The sequence below is a fragment of the Biomphalaria glabrata genome, chromosome 13, assembly GCF_947242115.1.
Source record: "Biomphalaria glabrata chromosome 13, xgBioGlab47.1, whole genome shotgun sequence".
In the NCBI taxonomy this organism is placed as follows: domain Eukaryota; kingdom Metazoa; phylum Mollusca; class Gastropoda; family Planorbidae; genus Biomphalaria; species Biomphalaria glabrata.
Window position 1 is genome coordinate 471,443 of NC_074723.1, and position 16,337 is coordinate 487,779.

Sequence of the window (16,337 nt, forward strand, 5' to 3'; positions counted from 1 at the left end):
CATTTTACTAAATTTATATAACTGGTAATAAATTATTGTTAAAACAAAAGAAAGTCCATAGAAAAGAGATACAAATAAAACATAAAACAGTCTAATTTATAACTAAATAAAATGATTAATTAACACATTCTTTTTAAGACTGGATGGCTGCCTGGTTGTGCAGTATGCACACTGGATTATCTTTCACAATGGTGGGAAGCGTGGTCGAGAGGCCAAGTGCGCTTGAACTTGGCTTGGCTACCTAGAAGGGGGCTCGAGGTTCGACACCCGACTCGGGCAGAGATGTGTTTACTGAGCGCCCAAAGGCAGCACAGAAAACCAACTCCTAGATACCCCCTCCCCCCCACCGGTCCACAAATGAGATTGGACCAAAAAGCGCTCTGAGCATGCTATAAGCATGAAAGTAGCGCTATATAAAAGCTATAATAATAATAATAATGGTGCCAGGTTCATATTCTGCCAGCTGACATCAAACTTTTGAATTCATTTGTCAGTAATTATATTTTCTTTTTTTTTTTTTAAATACATGCCTCATGCAATAGCAGTCTTTAACTTTTTCTTTATTGTTATAAATTATTTTAAGCAGAAGAATCTAATGAAATATACTTACAAAACTTCCTTTAAGATTTCAAGTTAAAAGTTGTGGGTGAACATCATCCCAGGGTATACCAGGACCTATACAGATAGAGTGGTCATGAGTCTGAAATACAAATAAAGTGATTGTGTCTGAAAAACTTTTTTCTTTTATTAATCAGAGTTAATATGTCATCTAGGTATGTCAAATAGATAAGTTTTCCAACCTGTAGGTATGTCTGACAGATATGTCATAAAGAGTCTTACAGTCTAGTAATGTAACATGCTGACAAATTTTTTCTTTAGAATCTTAAGGGGAGGGGAGGGAGGTAAGAAGAGTGCTTTTAAGAAATTATTACTCACTATGGTTTCAATTACAATGGTCAGGTCAGTTCATCAGGGCTGATCAATCCAACATAAGATCCACTATTTGGTAATTTACCTACGCCACTGTCATGCTTTAAATATTTCCAGCCAATAGAAGTAAATTGAGTTGTATGTGCTGAGAAAGGAAGACAAAAAAATGTTTGTAAAATGTTTCACATATTTTAGTTGTTCCTTCAGAGTTGAAGATAATTTACTTCCTAGTCCTAACTTCCAGCAGGATGACAGCAGGCAGGGTATTAACCCAGGACCATCGAGAAGTCCAAACAATATACCACACGACCAGGCAGCCAGCCTGTATGTATTATAAGTGTGATTCAATATGTTATAAATCTATATTTTATATATGTTATAAGTGTGATTCAATTTGTTTAAAACTACAAAATTCATTTTTTTTTAGGTTTACTGTTTTTGACAGTCAAAATAGTGGTTTACATTTTTTTCCCACCATTTAAGAATTCCGATTACAATACAAAATTTAAAAAAATAGAAAAAAAAACCACATACACACATACAAAAGATTTGTAAAAAGCCTTGGCAGTCACATCAAACATTTTTTCAAAACCAACAACATGCATATCCTTGATACAAAACACACACACTGGTCATTTTAGCCATAAGAGATGTACCTGTTACCAGATGTACCAGTAAGGTTGATTGGCTGTATTGTTAAACATTAAAAGCAAACCATTATCCATACAGATCTAGTTTCACTAGAGAAAAGATTTTTTTTCTTGGTATCCAAATTCTTATGTATAAGATTTCTATAATGTGTCTTCTTTCTACTATAACATGCTCAGTACACTTTTATTGTATAAATACGGTAAGGGTTATATAATTTGGCTCTAAATGAAAGATTTACCTGCTTTCCATATGAAGGGAGGGGGGGGGGGGGGCAAACATTATAGTTTCGTTTCTAATGCAGTCATAAGACCATATCTAGTATGACAGTCAACAGTAGAAACTTGCAATTAGATTCCATTATAGTTTCGGTTCTAATGCAGTCATAAGACCATATCTAGTATGACAGTCGACAGTAGAAACTTGCAATTAGATTCCATTATAGTTTCGGTTCTAATGCAGTCATAAGACCATATCTAGTATGACAGTCGACAGTAGAAACTTGCAATTAGATTCCAAGCAATAGTTCTACAAGTATATAGTGAATTTAAGATGTAGCACATAAATTACAATTTCCAAAATCTAAACATAATTTTTCTATTGCACAAAGTTATCCAGCTAGAGCTAAATTTTAAAGTAAGAGGCAATTCACAGTTGGAAACATATGAAAATATAAAGTAAAAATATTAATGTCCATCATGCATCAGGTTTAATTACAAAATGAGGATACTGAACACTTCAAGAACTTTAAATCTTTCCTTTTCCACAACCAAGGTAACCAATCGAGCCTAGTAGGAAGCATGGTCAAGAGGCCAACTACGCTTGAACTTGGCTTAGCTTGGCTGCCTATGAAGGGGGCAAGAGGTTCGACACACAACTCGAGTTGAGTTGTGTTTACTGAGTGCTTTAAGGCAGTTAGAAAACCTACTCCCACTGGTCCACAAATGAGATTGGACCATAGTGCTCTGAGCATGCTATAAGCATGAAAGTAGCGCTATATGAAAGCCATAATTTATTTATATAGTAAATATTTAGGGTTAGAAACATGCTTACAATTCAAGGAGATTTCCTTATTGAATGACACTACAAAATGTAATCATGTATAATGTGGATATTCTTCTTTGTTTTTATTATTCATTAACTTCAACAGACCTACTTTTTTTTCAGTGTCAGAGCAGAAGCACCAACAGATGTTTCATTTTTTTTTTATCTTTTAAAAAAAAAAAAGACTCACAACATAGCAAGTAAACTGCTTTACTATCAAAGTTAGTGGAATTAAATCGATATCTATTTAGGTGAATAGATAGTTCCAGACAGGATGCATGCCATAGTTTTACTTCTTCTAGACTTAATCATTATTTCAATTTATCAGACAATAGTTACCCAGATAACGATCCTGACTGCCAGGTTGTGCAGTTTGCGCGCTGGACTGTCGATCGGATTTATTGATGGTCTCTGGTTCAAACCCTGTCTGCTCCCATCCCCCGTCAGCCTGCGGGAGGTTTGGACTAGGAAGTAAACTATCTTCAACTCTGAAGGGACATCCAAAACATGTAAAACAATTTACAAACATTCCAAAGATAAATACATGTTAAATTAGTTATAACTTATGAAGACATATAGCTATTGACATAGTTTTGATTTAAATTTGAGGATAAATGTAAAAACAAAAAAACCTTCATTAAAATTATAACAAATAGATAGTTGTATATTCTATAGCCCCATTTTCTAAAAGATCAATAGCAAATATTCTTTTTTTATGCTTTGTTTAAGCCTGCTTAGCATACTTTATAAAAGTGCATAATTTGACTATAGTAAGTATTGCTTATAATATTAGCCTTTTCTTGCATCAAAGTAAATCAGAAATATTATTTTAAAATCAATTGTTGATTTAACATACCGGGTAATCATCAATTTAGTGGCTCAGAAAAGAAAAAATGTCTGAAAAAATGATTATAATTTTTAGAATAGTTGCGGATTAAAATGTAATAAGAATGCCTTTTAAAACTTGCAATCTATAGGGCTTGCTAATAAAAATACCAAAGAGTGGAGATCTATCACAATGTGAGAAATGGCGAGGCATCACTTTGCTGTCAGTACCAAGCAAGATTTTTAGCAGAATCCTACTAAACAGAATAAAGGGAGCATGTGATGAACACCTAAGGGAAGAACAGGCCGGATTCAGAAAAGGGAGATCTTGTGCTGACCAAATAGCTACACTCAGGATAATTGTAGAACAATGTGTCGAATGGCAATCTCCTCTCTATGCAACTTTTGTTGACTTTGAAAAAGCTTTTGATAGTGTCGACAGAGAATCTATTTGGACTGTAATGAGACATTATGGGATCCCCAATAAAATAATAACCATAATCAAGAACCTTTATGATGGTTTCACCTGCCAAGTAACCCACTGTGGCAAGCTGTCAGAGGAATTTCCAGTCACAACAGGAGTCAAACAGGGATGTCTTCTTTCACCACTCCTGTTCCTTCTAGTACTGGATTGGGTCACAAAAGAAGCCTACTCTAACGCAGGGAAAGGAATCCAATGGACTCTCACACAAAAGCTGGAAGATCTGGAATTCGCTGATGACATAGCCCTATTATCACACAGACTACAGGATATGCAAGAAAAGGTCACAGCTTTAAGCGAAGTAGGAAAAAGAGTAGGCCTCAAAATAAACCACCAAAAAACTAAAGTACTTAAAGTAAACAATAAACAAAGTGGAGACATAGTATTGAATTCTCAGACAATAGACCAAGTAGAAAATTTTATATACCTTGGGAGTGTAGTCAGTGATGAAGACATTAAACGCCGTATAAATCTAGCATGTCAGACATTTACACAGCTAAAACCAACCTGGAAATCTCCTTACATCTCAAACAAGACTAAACTAAGAATCTTTAACTCTAATGTCAAGGCTGTCCTACTGTATGGTTCTGAAACATGGAGAACAACTGAAGCCACAACAAAAAAAATACAGACCTTCATCAACAGATGCCTGAGAAATATCCTAAAAATACACTGGTATGACAAAGTAGAAAACACCAAACTGTGGGAGATGAGTGGACAGAAAAATATAGAAGTGCAGATCTTAGAGAGGAAGTGGAGATGGATTGGTCACACCCTTAGAAAAGATACCAGCAACAGAGCTAGGCAGGCCTTAGAGTGGAACCCCCAGGGAACAAGACGCAGAGGAAGACCAAAAAGAACATGGCGACGCAGTGTACTTGAAGAAGTAGAGAAGACCGGGAAGAGCTGGGACACCATCAAAAAGCTAGCAAGAGACCGTGGAGAGTGGCGTGTTTTTGTCGAGGCCCTATGTTCCATAAGGAACTCAAAGGAGTGATGATGATGATGAATCTATAGGGCAGATGATGTAAATGTCATCTGTTTCAGTGGCCTACAGTTATAAAGGTATCATGATATGGCCAGCACAATGATAAACCTTCTTTACTTCCCCAACTAATGTCATTAGAATTGCATGGACTTGAGGCACTCTAAGATCCTGAAATTCAAAAACAATCTTCACCAAGATTTGAACCTGAAAACTCTAGCTTAAAAGCAGTTGCACTTAACCACTTAGCAAGTCCTCCCCCCCCCCCCTTAAAAAATCAAATGTTCCATTATGAATCAGCACATCATCATTTGCAGAGAGAATTGCTGCCAATCTTTTGACTATACAGGATATAGCTAGCTTAAGTACAATAGAGATAACTTTATTCAAGAATTTTTAACTTTGGCTGAATGTGCATTGTGACAAGCTAATTCAGGAACTGGCTTATACTGTAACATTTATTTAAATATTTTAGACTAAAATTACAACTATTATACACTAAAATAAAATGTTATTTCATTCACTATGTCATTATGTTATGGAGTGTTTACCCTGGCCCAGCATCCTCCTCCTTTTGCAGCATTACATGTACTGTAATCTTCAGGGGCCCAAAGACTTTTTCCAGTGATGTAAGCCTCCAGAGAATCATATGTCCTTGGATAATGGCAGCTGTGAACAGAATCACTTTTGCATAACACTTTCCAAAATGTACAAACTATTTAAATATATTAATATATGCCTTTATTCTAAAAACAACCTCATAATAATATACTTATTCTTTTAAAAGTTTCATAGAATTTATTACATGCTAGATATCCTTATATGTTCACCTAGATGTCTACAAGCTAGCAGAGCTGTTTGTTAGAAAGTTGATTAGGTCTTTCCAAACTCAGCCACTTTCAAAACTTAATAAATAGTGAACAATACACAAGTTACACCTAAAATAAAAATGCCAACAAAAGAGCTATTCAGGCTTCAGATGGGAACCCACAGACACAAGGCACAGAGGAAGACCAAAAAGAACAGGACAAACACAATCTTCATATCTTCTAGATTACAGGCATTACTTCAAAATAGAATATAATTATGTCCTATGCATTTCATGATCAATCTAGTCAGGCATGTTAATAAGTTACTTCAACTCTACTAAGTCATTGGTTTTCCTGGCCGATTGAGGCATCCCTTTCCCCTCTCTAATGGCAGTAGGGAAAATTGAAAATAATTATGTGGTGTTGTCTTTTTATCTGTTTCTATCTCATCATCACTAGTTTTGGGGAGTAAAAAACATAACCAACATACCCAATAACATAAACAGATTTAGCTCATTTTTTTTTATCTTTCAAGATGTCATGAGCAATATCCCATCCTCCATCATGTGCTATAATTAAAATATTTTTAAAAGCCATTTAAATCTAATGCATTTCTCAAAGTCTGCAAATAGAGAGATAACAAAGATGTCTGGTAAATGTTGTATGCAGGCCTTCTAACAGAACTAATAATTTCAAAAACAAAAATGATTAGGAAAATATGACCCTAAATATACAATCTGTTGAATTTCAATAATCAATTTATTTATGAACCATCTGGTTTATTATATATTCAAAAAATATTTTGATATGTTTAAAAGCTATAGAAGATTGTCCTTATGATCACTTGAGAAAAAATGTCAATATACATTAAAAGTCAGAATACTTTTTATATCATTTCTACAATGATTCACTATAGAATAAGTGATGCCTTGTGATGACAAGAAACTAATCTTTAACTCTTGGACAACTATCAGATACATCCAATATGATCTGGTAAAAACAAAGATCTTCACTTTTTCCAAAAATATACAAGTATTATTATACAGTATGTCTTATAAAGATAGTATAGTATAAAATGTAGACAATTGCCTTTATAATAAGTCCCAAGATAAGTTAGGAATGCAGTATTTTCCGTGGCTGTGCAGCCCCAGCTGAGACCTACATATTTATATAATCAACACTATAGCCTCTCTCATTCCATATCTGATGAAGATAAATTAAAATTAGTTGTTAGATTTATACAAAGTCCCTGTGGGGCATACACCAGTTGGCTACCTTTCAAGGGGCTGGATTTAGAATTCCAGTAAGCACCACACATTTTCATAAATTTTCAATTTAGATTTGGCTTGAGCTATGTTGCAGAAAGGGTTAAGTAAGGGTTGGAAACAGCATGGAAATCTTCTCCCAAATACTGCTTCTCCCCACATGTTCCCCAAAGAGCTTAAACTGAGCACTGAGCAAGCTTTATGTTATGATAAACCAAAGAAAAATAATAAATAAATAAACATCTAAATTTCATTCAACAGAAAAGTAAAATCTAGACAGTCAACTGTTAATTAAGGCTAGTAGAAACTAGAACAAATATATTCGTTTTGTAGAGTTCATTTTCAAGAATGTTTTTTTTTTTATGTTGCTATCTTGACTAAGGCTAACTCATTTGACACAGAGGGCATTTCAAACCCAAGCAAAGGGGCATAGCACTTGTAATACATATTAACATAAACTTTTTCATATAGAGTTAAATATAAATATCTTTATATTATGAACTAAACTGTGTATGTAATAGAGACCAACAAAAAAACAAAAACAGTCTAGAGAAAACCAATACATAAGACCATAGAAAGTGTAGGGGCAGCTACGGAAACTTACCCCAAAGTAGTCTATTGTTAAATTATGCCTTCTCTTAGCTCCAGTAATCCATCCCTTCTTTGTCTACTCAATCAATCATATACACTCTGGACTATCGTTTAGTGGTCTCCATGATCCTAGGTTAGACCCCTGCCTGCTGCCACCCCACATCTTCTTGTGGGACGTTCAAGCTAGAATGTAGTTGTTTTCAACTCTGAAGGAATATCTGAAACATGTAAAACATTTTTACAATAATCAGAATGGGTCACCACAATTTAGATCATGCACACATAATAATTCCAGACTCATCATAGATAATCAGTAAGTCAAAGTTAATAAGTAAATACTGTTTGCATCAGTTTAATTTAACTGAAAAAAACAACATTATTACATTATAATATATATGTCATAGAAAAAAGCAGTTTTAAAATCATAATCAAGAAATTACTATTTTTCTCAAATTTACCTTAATTATAAATAGTCTAAGATTTCATTCCCCTGAATCTCTGGATAGTTGACAAAGTAGTTTTGAAGTTGCCTAGGAAAACATTTTTTTTTAGGAATTAGTTTCAAAAAGATCAAACTCATGCCTGTAATAAACCTTCCTCAGTTACCAGTACTATAAAAAAAAATCCTGTGTTTGGTACCATGGGGTCAGTTTAAGCTTTATTAGTCTCATTGTAATTTTTTCATTTATGTTTTGAATTCTCTTAATTAAATAACATTAAATCTCTAAAATCAGTGGCCTGACTTTAAACTTATCTGTTTGTTTCTAGTGTAACAGTGTAAGCTTACTTTATCAACTCTATGCAGTCTCATTTATTCTATTTTACATGTTGTTTTTTTTTTATTTGCTTAGTTGTTGCTTTTTTTTTTTTTTTAAAGCATCAAATTTACATAAAGAAAAAAATAATATCTTTTTGATGTATTTTTTTTTCTGCCTTTTTATTATGTTTTTCTTTTAATAGGCCTACATAGTAACATAGATCTCTATATATTTTGAACTTCCAAATTACAGCAGTTTTTTGTTTAGAAACCATAATGATATTATGCTTAGACTTAGGTCCTCCCGCACCGTTCAGCGCATTGGGCGGCAAGCTGTCTCCATAATGATCTGTCACTGGCAATGTCTGAAGCCTCCTCCCACCTGGTGTCCACTGTTCTGAGGTCCTCCATGAAGGTGTGTCGCCAGGTAATACGAGGACGTCCCTGTTTGCGCTTTCCTCGTTTTGGCTTCCATGTTATCGCAACTCTTGGTGTGCGTAATTCATTTTGACGTAGAACATGTCCCGCAAATCTCATGCGACGCTCAGTCACAACCTCACTAAGTGTTCGACTCCCAGTTCGGCATAGGATTTCCTTGTTTGAGATCCGGTCTGTGTAACTGACTCCCAAAATCCGTCTCAGCCATCTCTGTTGAGCCACATTTAGTCTTTTCTCAATTTTGACAGATGACTTCCACGTCTCACATGCATATGTAGCAGTTGGAATGACGATTGTGTTGAGAAGGTGTATTTTTGTCTCGAGTCCAATGGCTTGGCTAGTCCAAATAGGCTGCAGCCTTTGGAAAATGCTCCCTGCCTTTCCTATTCGACATGCTACATCATGGTAAGCATCTCCATCATTTGTTATGATGCTGCCAAGGTACGTGAACTTGTCCAGCTCTTCAAGCTTTGACTCGCCAAGTCTGACGGGGACACCCTTTGCCTTATATCCAGCTCGCATAATTTTAGTCTTATCCAAGTTTATGCGGAGGCCAATTTTGGGTGCCTCTCTGTCTAGGCTCTCCGTCATTTCTTGAATGCATTTATTTGTAGCCCCGAGTAGTGCAACATCATCAGCAAAGTCCAAGTCTGCTGCACCCAGACAACGCATATCTCTGAGTACAGTAACCTGAAGTATCTGATGCACCCAGACAACGCATATCTCTAAGTACAGTAACCTGAAGTATCTGCTGCACCCAGACAGCGCATATCTCTGAGTACAGTAACCTGAAGTATCTGCTGCACCCAGACAACGCATATCTCTAAGTACAGTAACCTGAAGTATCTGCTGCACCCAGACAGCGCATATCTCTGAGTACAGTAACCTGAAGTATCTGCTGCACCCAGACAGCGCATATCTGAGTACAGTAACCTGAAGTAGCTGCTGCACCCAGACAGCGCATATCTCTGAGTACAGTAACCTGAAGTATCTGCTGCACCCAGACAACGCATATCTCTGAGTACAGTAACCTGAAGTATCTGCTGCACCCAGACAACGCATATCTCTAAGTACAGTAACCTGAAGTATCTGCTGCACCCAGACAGCGCATATCTCTAAGTACAGTAACCTGAAGTATCTGCTGCACCCAGACAGCGCATATCTGAGTACAGTAACATGAAGTATCTGCTGCACCCAGACAGCGCATATCTCCGAGTGTGTTTTTTGTTCCTAGTCCAGGACAGTTGGACTTTTTTGGATATATTATTATATATAGTCTAAGTGTGGACTCTAACTATTTTTCTGTATTATAGTGCAAATAATGTAATTAAACATGTTCTATGTCGGTAAAGTGGCATTCTGAATCTTATTTTGTCGTTGTATGTGTCATTATAATATAATCATTTTAAATTTAAATGGTATTGCCCAGGAATTGGGTACATTTAGCATGACACATAGATCTACATATATTAGAGAGAAAATGAGTCTTGGACTGCACATTACCAAATTAGTTAATTTAATTAGGTTTGGACAAAGATGTACATTAGATTTATACAGATCTAGAGTCTAGTATAATTCATAACATGTTATTGTTATGATGACTGGTAATCTGATTATAATTATGACATGCCACATGGTGTAAAATAAAAATGATAAGATTCAACTTGGCAAAATTTAAGTCATTGCATGACTAGATGCATGACGCGTAGGACATAATAATCTTCTTTTTTTCAAAGTAACGTCTGGGGACTCTGTATTTTATAAGATAAGAAGATTCAACAATCTAATTCTAATATATCTAGATATCTGTCCAGTCGTCTAGATCTAGATCTACTTACGGTAAAATCTGCGGCGTCCTTGTCCTTATCTACCTTTTGTTGGCAGTGGCCAGGGAATGGTTGAGTGTGGTGACTTTATTATAGGCTAATCTTATCTTTTAAATTACAGACACGTCTTCAAGAAGACATGCTAATTACGTCAAATGCGTTTAATGTGTCAATCTAGTCATGCATGTTAATAAGGGGCTTAAACTCTAAGTTGGTGTTCCTGGCTGATCCAGGCAACCCATTCCAGACTCTAATGGCACTAGGGAAGAAGAACTTGTACTTGTAATCAAGGGCGGATTGGATGTCAAAATCGGTCCAGGCATTTCTAAACAGTACATTTCGTAAATTGTATATCATTTGATGGGTCTCCAATTATATGCCTATCTGTTCTCAAAATCATTGGGTTTTTTTAATGACGTATTGATAAATGTATGCATGCTCTATAATACTCTATATCTTTAAAAGAAATATAGGACTTATGTTGCTTTTGAATCGTCCTAAAGAATGAAGCCTACTAATAGCACTGTCTACGTATGTAGGCTATTACATTATTTTTGAACATGTGTGAGATTAAATGAGTATTACACTGTAGTCTGTAAAAGATGTATTTAACTTGATGCTCATATAGCCCCTTATATAAGAGAATATTATAAAACCTTTAAAAATTTTATGCGTGCCATAGTGGCATTCATGAGACCATTTAGGCCAGGCATGTCAAACTCATTAAGGTGTATGGGCCACATAAAAAACTTACTATGACCTGAGGGGCCGCAGCCAAAAATCAGTTGCAAAACAACCTACTAGTTTTATGTAAATTATAAACAATAGAGAGGAAGTGGAGATGGATTTGTCAGACCCTTAGAAAAGATACCAGCAACAGCGCTAGGCAGGCCTTAGAGTGGAACCACCAGGGAACAAGATGCAGAGGAAGACCAAAAAGAACATGGCGCATCAGTGTACTTGAAGAAGTAGAGAAGACCGGGAAGAGTTGGGAAACCATAAAAAAACTAGCAAGAGACCGTGGAGAGTGGCGTGTTTTTGTCGAGGCCCTATGTTCCATGAGGAACTCAAAGTAGTGATGATGATGATAAACAATACAATAGAATACATTATTTAATAGCATACCTGTCCCATAGTTAGATAAATTTGTAGTAGCCTACTATTTTGGTAATTATAAATTACAATGATTGCGCGTTATTTTCTTTGTCCTGATGCTTAACATTCTTTCTGGGATACAAGTTTATAAATGTCTGATTGAAGCTTGTTTGCCACTGACACTTTCATCACTGATGACAAATTTTGATCAGATAATCTCGAACGGGAAGGTGTTTTTGTAGCTTTCATTATGGAAAAGAACTGCTCACAGAGATCACTGCTTCCAAACAAAGCAAGAATTCGGGCTGCAAATTTCCGCAATTTAACTTTCTTTACAGGTAAATAACTGTAAAAATTTTGGCACAGCCACTTCTATCTACTTTGCTTTCAACAAAGATCCAGACTGCTTTTCCATCAGCTCTAGTTGCACATTATAGCAGCATTTTCAGAAGCAAATAAAAATGGAGATACAAACAACGAAAATTCTTGCTCGTATGAAACGAAGTCAAGAAAACGGTCATTGAAAAGCATCTACTAATGATTCCAGGTGTAGGACATATTTACCAAATGTTGTAGCCGTATTTAATATTTTTAGTTCCTGACACGTTTAGACGTAAACAAGATTTTCTATTCATATTTGATTTATCCATAGTCGTAATTTTGCTTGAGAGCATTTGACATGATCACACGCAGTAGTGACAATTTTGTCTTTACTTTGAAGTTTCAAATTCAAGTCTTGCAGGTGAGCATTGAGATCAACTATAAATGCAAAAATCCTGAATCCATTCGTCAGTTTGGAAATGTTCAACAGGTTCACCTTTCATGTTCAGAAACAATACATTTTCTTCACGCAGTGCAAAAAATCTCAGCTTTAACGACACACTCCTTCATAAACTCACATTCACTAATGATTTGCTATGGCTTGCAATTAAGTTTGACAAAATGTAGCTTGCTTTCACTGCAGACTCATTCTCGTTGTTCAGCTTAACAAATACTTGTTTCAATTCAAGTAGCTTGTTATCTCTTATTTTCCAGCGTAATAGACTAATATTATTTTGATAATTTTTGAGCTGACCAAGGGGGCCGCATGCAAAGTGTCGCCGAACGCCGTGTTTGATATGCCTGCTTTAAGCCCCTTTGAGTACCGGCCCACCGGGCATTTCCCCAAATGCCAATATAGCCAGTCCGCCCTGCTTGTAATAATATAACATTATTATTGTTATAAAGGAGGCTGTTACATTTATATGTGTATTTGTGTACGCTGTGTATTTGTTTTCTTGTAGTCTCCCTTATTCTACTGTTCAGTGTTTTCGCGTTCCTACAGATCGAGACAGCTGGGGGTCACTTACAAAGGCCGCGGCATACACATTTGAGACCAAAAGAAAATCTGCTGCCGAGGACAGACGCAGACGGCGAAAAGAAAATCTAATTCGACCACCTGAGGACAATGGTTATTCTTGCCCTGTGTGTGGCAGGGTATGTAGGTCACAGCTAGGGGTGCGCATCCATGGGAAATACTGCATTCCTCACTAATCTTCGAAGACAAGCCTTATTAGTGTGTTGACGTGTTTTTCTCAAGTTTGTTTGGCCTATAATTGTGTATTACAGTCTCCTGTTAGTGTGTTGTTTTTCATCTTCTAGTTTTCATGTCAATAAAATTGAGTTGCATCTCAAACATCAGTGTTGAAATTAAATATTAGACTTAATTGATAGCCTAATATATTAGAGGCAATACAGTATTTTAGATAAATAGCCAACTAATTACTAGCCGCAACAGGTCGATAGGATACCTCTAAAAGTCGCCTGCTGGCAATGGTTGGAGGCGGCTTCAGAACGAGACAGTCGGAGGTTCACTTACAAAGGCCTCGGGATACACATTTGAGACCATAAGAAAATCTGCTGCCGAGGACTGTTGTAGACAGCGAAAAGAAAATCTAAATAGACCAGCGGCGGACAATGTTTATGCCTGCGCTAGATGTGGCAAAACATGTAGGTCGCAGCTGAGGAGGCGTAGCTACGGGAAATACTGCATTCCTCATTAATCTTCAGGATAGAAGACTCAAAAGTAAAGTAGCAATTATACATAAAACACTTTTTATCCATAATCTTCAAATACAAAATTTAATAAAATACTCAAAAAGAAACAAAGATAAAGGCATATTCTTCGTTCCGTATGCTAGGACAAATGTGTAAAAATGCTCCTTCTTCCCTAGTGCTATTAGTGCTTGGAATGGGTAGCCTGAGCTAGCCAGGAAAAACCAGTAGGCCTACGTGGCTTGGAAGAGTTTAGGTCATTGTTTAATATGCATGACTAAATGCATGACGCGTAGGACGTAATCATCTTCTTTTTTTGAAGTAACGTCTGTATAATATATTTGGACTCGAAGATAGCCTAGCCCTAACCCTTATTATTATTGTTATAAAATAACTCAGTCCTCGGCAGTAGCCTAGATTTCTTTTTTTTTTGTCTCAATAGTGTATCTCGCAGCCTTTGTAACAAGTCTCGAAGTCTCGTTCTGAAGTCGCTTCTGCCAGGTGTTTTCTATGTCAGTTAAAGCTTGCTGGCTCTAAGCTGATCTTAAAATGGTTTCATGGGATTGGAGAAGGGGGGGGGGGTGAACATATGTTAGGCCGACCTTTCTGCTCACCAAAAAAAAAAAGGATTGCCTTAAGCGTATGGCCGATTGACTGCAGAGGAAGACACAAGGGGTTCATTAAAAACGCTATGAAATTACACTCAAGATTTCTATCCAAGAATGTGGAACTAATATCGGACTGGGTAAACGTAGCTTAAAATCGATTTCTTGTAGTCGGAATTGTCTTGCTGTGAAAGAAGGACAACAGCTGCAAAAAGAAACTTAGAATAGAGCTAATTTAATAAGGTATATGCTTCCGTAGGCCATGACTAATTAAATGATCCAGATAAACTCGTCTTTTGCATCCATATTAGTGAAGGCTACATTCAAAATGAGAATATACTTAAACTTTGCGAACACATTGAGATTTTATGTGTGTGTGAACTAAGAGGGATTCGTGCTCAGTACCAGTACATGACGATGATGTTTTATAGACATCTTTGATCACGAATGAGAAGCATTTTGTTAACCGGTACATGATGATGTTTTGTAGACATCTTTGATCATGAATGAGAAGCATTTTGTTAACCACAATAGATGAACAATGGTAATGCTGTGCTGCAAGTGGCAAAATATATAGGTCATAGCTGGTGCTGCGAAGCAACAGGAAATACTGCATTCCTCATCAATCTTCGGACTCGAAGACAAGCCTTATTACTATAGATCCTTAGTTTGATTCTTTCCCTTTAACAGGATTTTCTTCATTACGGACAATTCATAATCAACTCTACTAATAACATAATGAAACATTTTTTTTTCTCCGAAATGTTAACATGGAATTAAGCTGAATGTACTTTTGAGTGTATTTTAAGTTTGGCTTAGTCAAATTGTAATTAAAAATATTATTTAATTTATTGTTCTTTTAATGGCTGTAAACTGTTTTAAGTTCATTATGACATCTTTCAATTTGTAGTCACTCACCATTGCCATAAGGTATTACCATTCTTAATCTAGTCCATGCATTGGCTCATATAAAGGCTAAAAGCTATAGTGTGATATTCAGTTTTTTCAAAAAATAAAAATATTGTGTTGAATAAAAAGTTGCATTTTACATTTTACAAATTTATGTGCAGAAATAAAAAAAAAAACATTTAGGAAAGAGGACCAAATCAGTTCTAGTAAAGAAATGGATTGCAAAAAGTGATCACTTATTCCAAGGAAGAGGTAATGAAAAATTGGGTAAAATTTTAAATTATCTTTAAATAGGAGAATCACAGAAGAGCGAGTCCATGTTTTGACTTTCATATATAGATTTATGGATTTCAAATATTTACACTTTTCTTTAGAGTAAACTACTCTGGTATTCGACATATGTCCAAGCTTGTGCAAGTTGTGTGCCAGACTAAAGAAATGTTTGCTTTACATGTTTCAGATGTACCTTCAGGATAACATAATTCCACGTACAAACCTCCTGCAAGATGACGGGGATGTCATTGGGCAGACTGCCAGAGTATGAACTCTGGACCATTGAGAATTCTGATCGACAGTCCAGAAAATGGATATTCAGTTTGACAACAATTGACAACCTCAGCACAACTACTGTAACAATAACATTATAGATGCAAATACGAACAACATTCACACACAAAACACAGACACACTCACAACCAGCGCTTTATGAATTAGACTTCTATGAACTTCTCGATGATGATAGATGATCTTGTAACACTCTGACCGACAGTGAGATGAAGGAGTTTTAAAATCTTTCTGTTTTAGTTCTAATGGAAAGGAGACAACCACTTCATTCAGATCTTATGTAACAGTGGTTTAATGGGTGAAGGTTATCTTTAAGAATAGTGAGTGTTTTGGAAAGGCATGTTTCATGGAAAAGCTCTTCTTGAGATGGTAGCAAACCGCTACATTACAACCAGGCAGCTATCCAATGTTTATGATGAAAGTTAATATAATTAAAATTGAGGCTTCCATAGAGTGGTTTCAAGAAAAAAAATATAAATGTTTTCTGGAACTTAAAAAAAAAAAGAGTCAAGATAGGCTTACAGATGATCA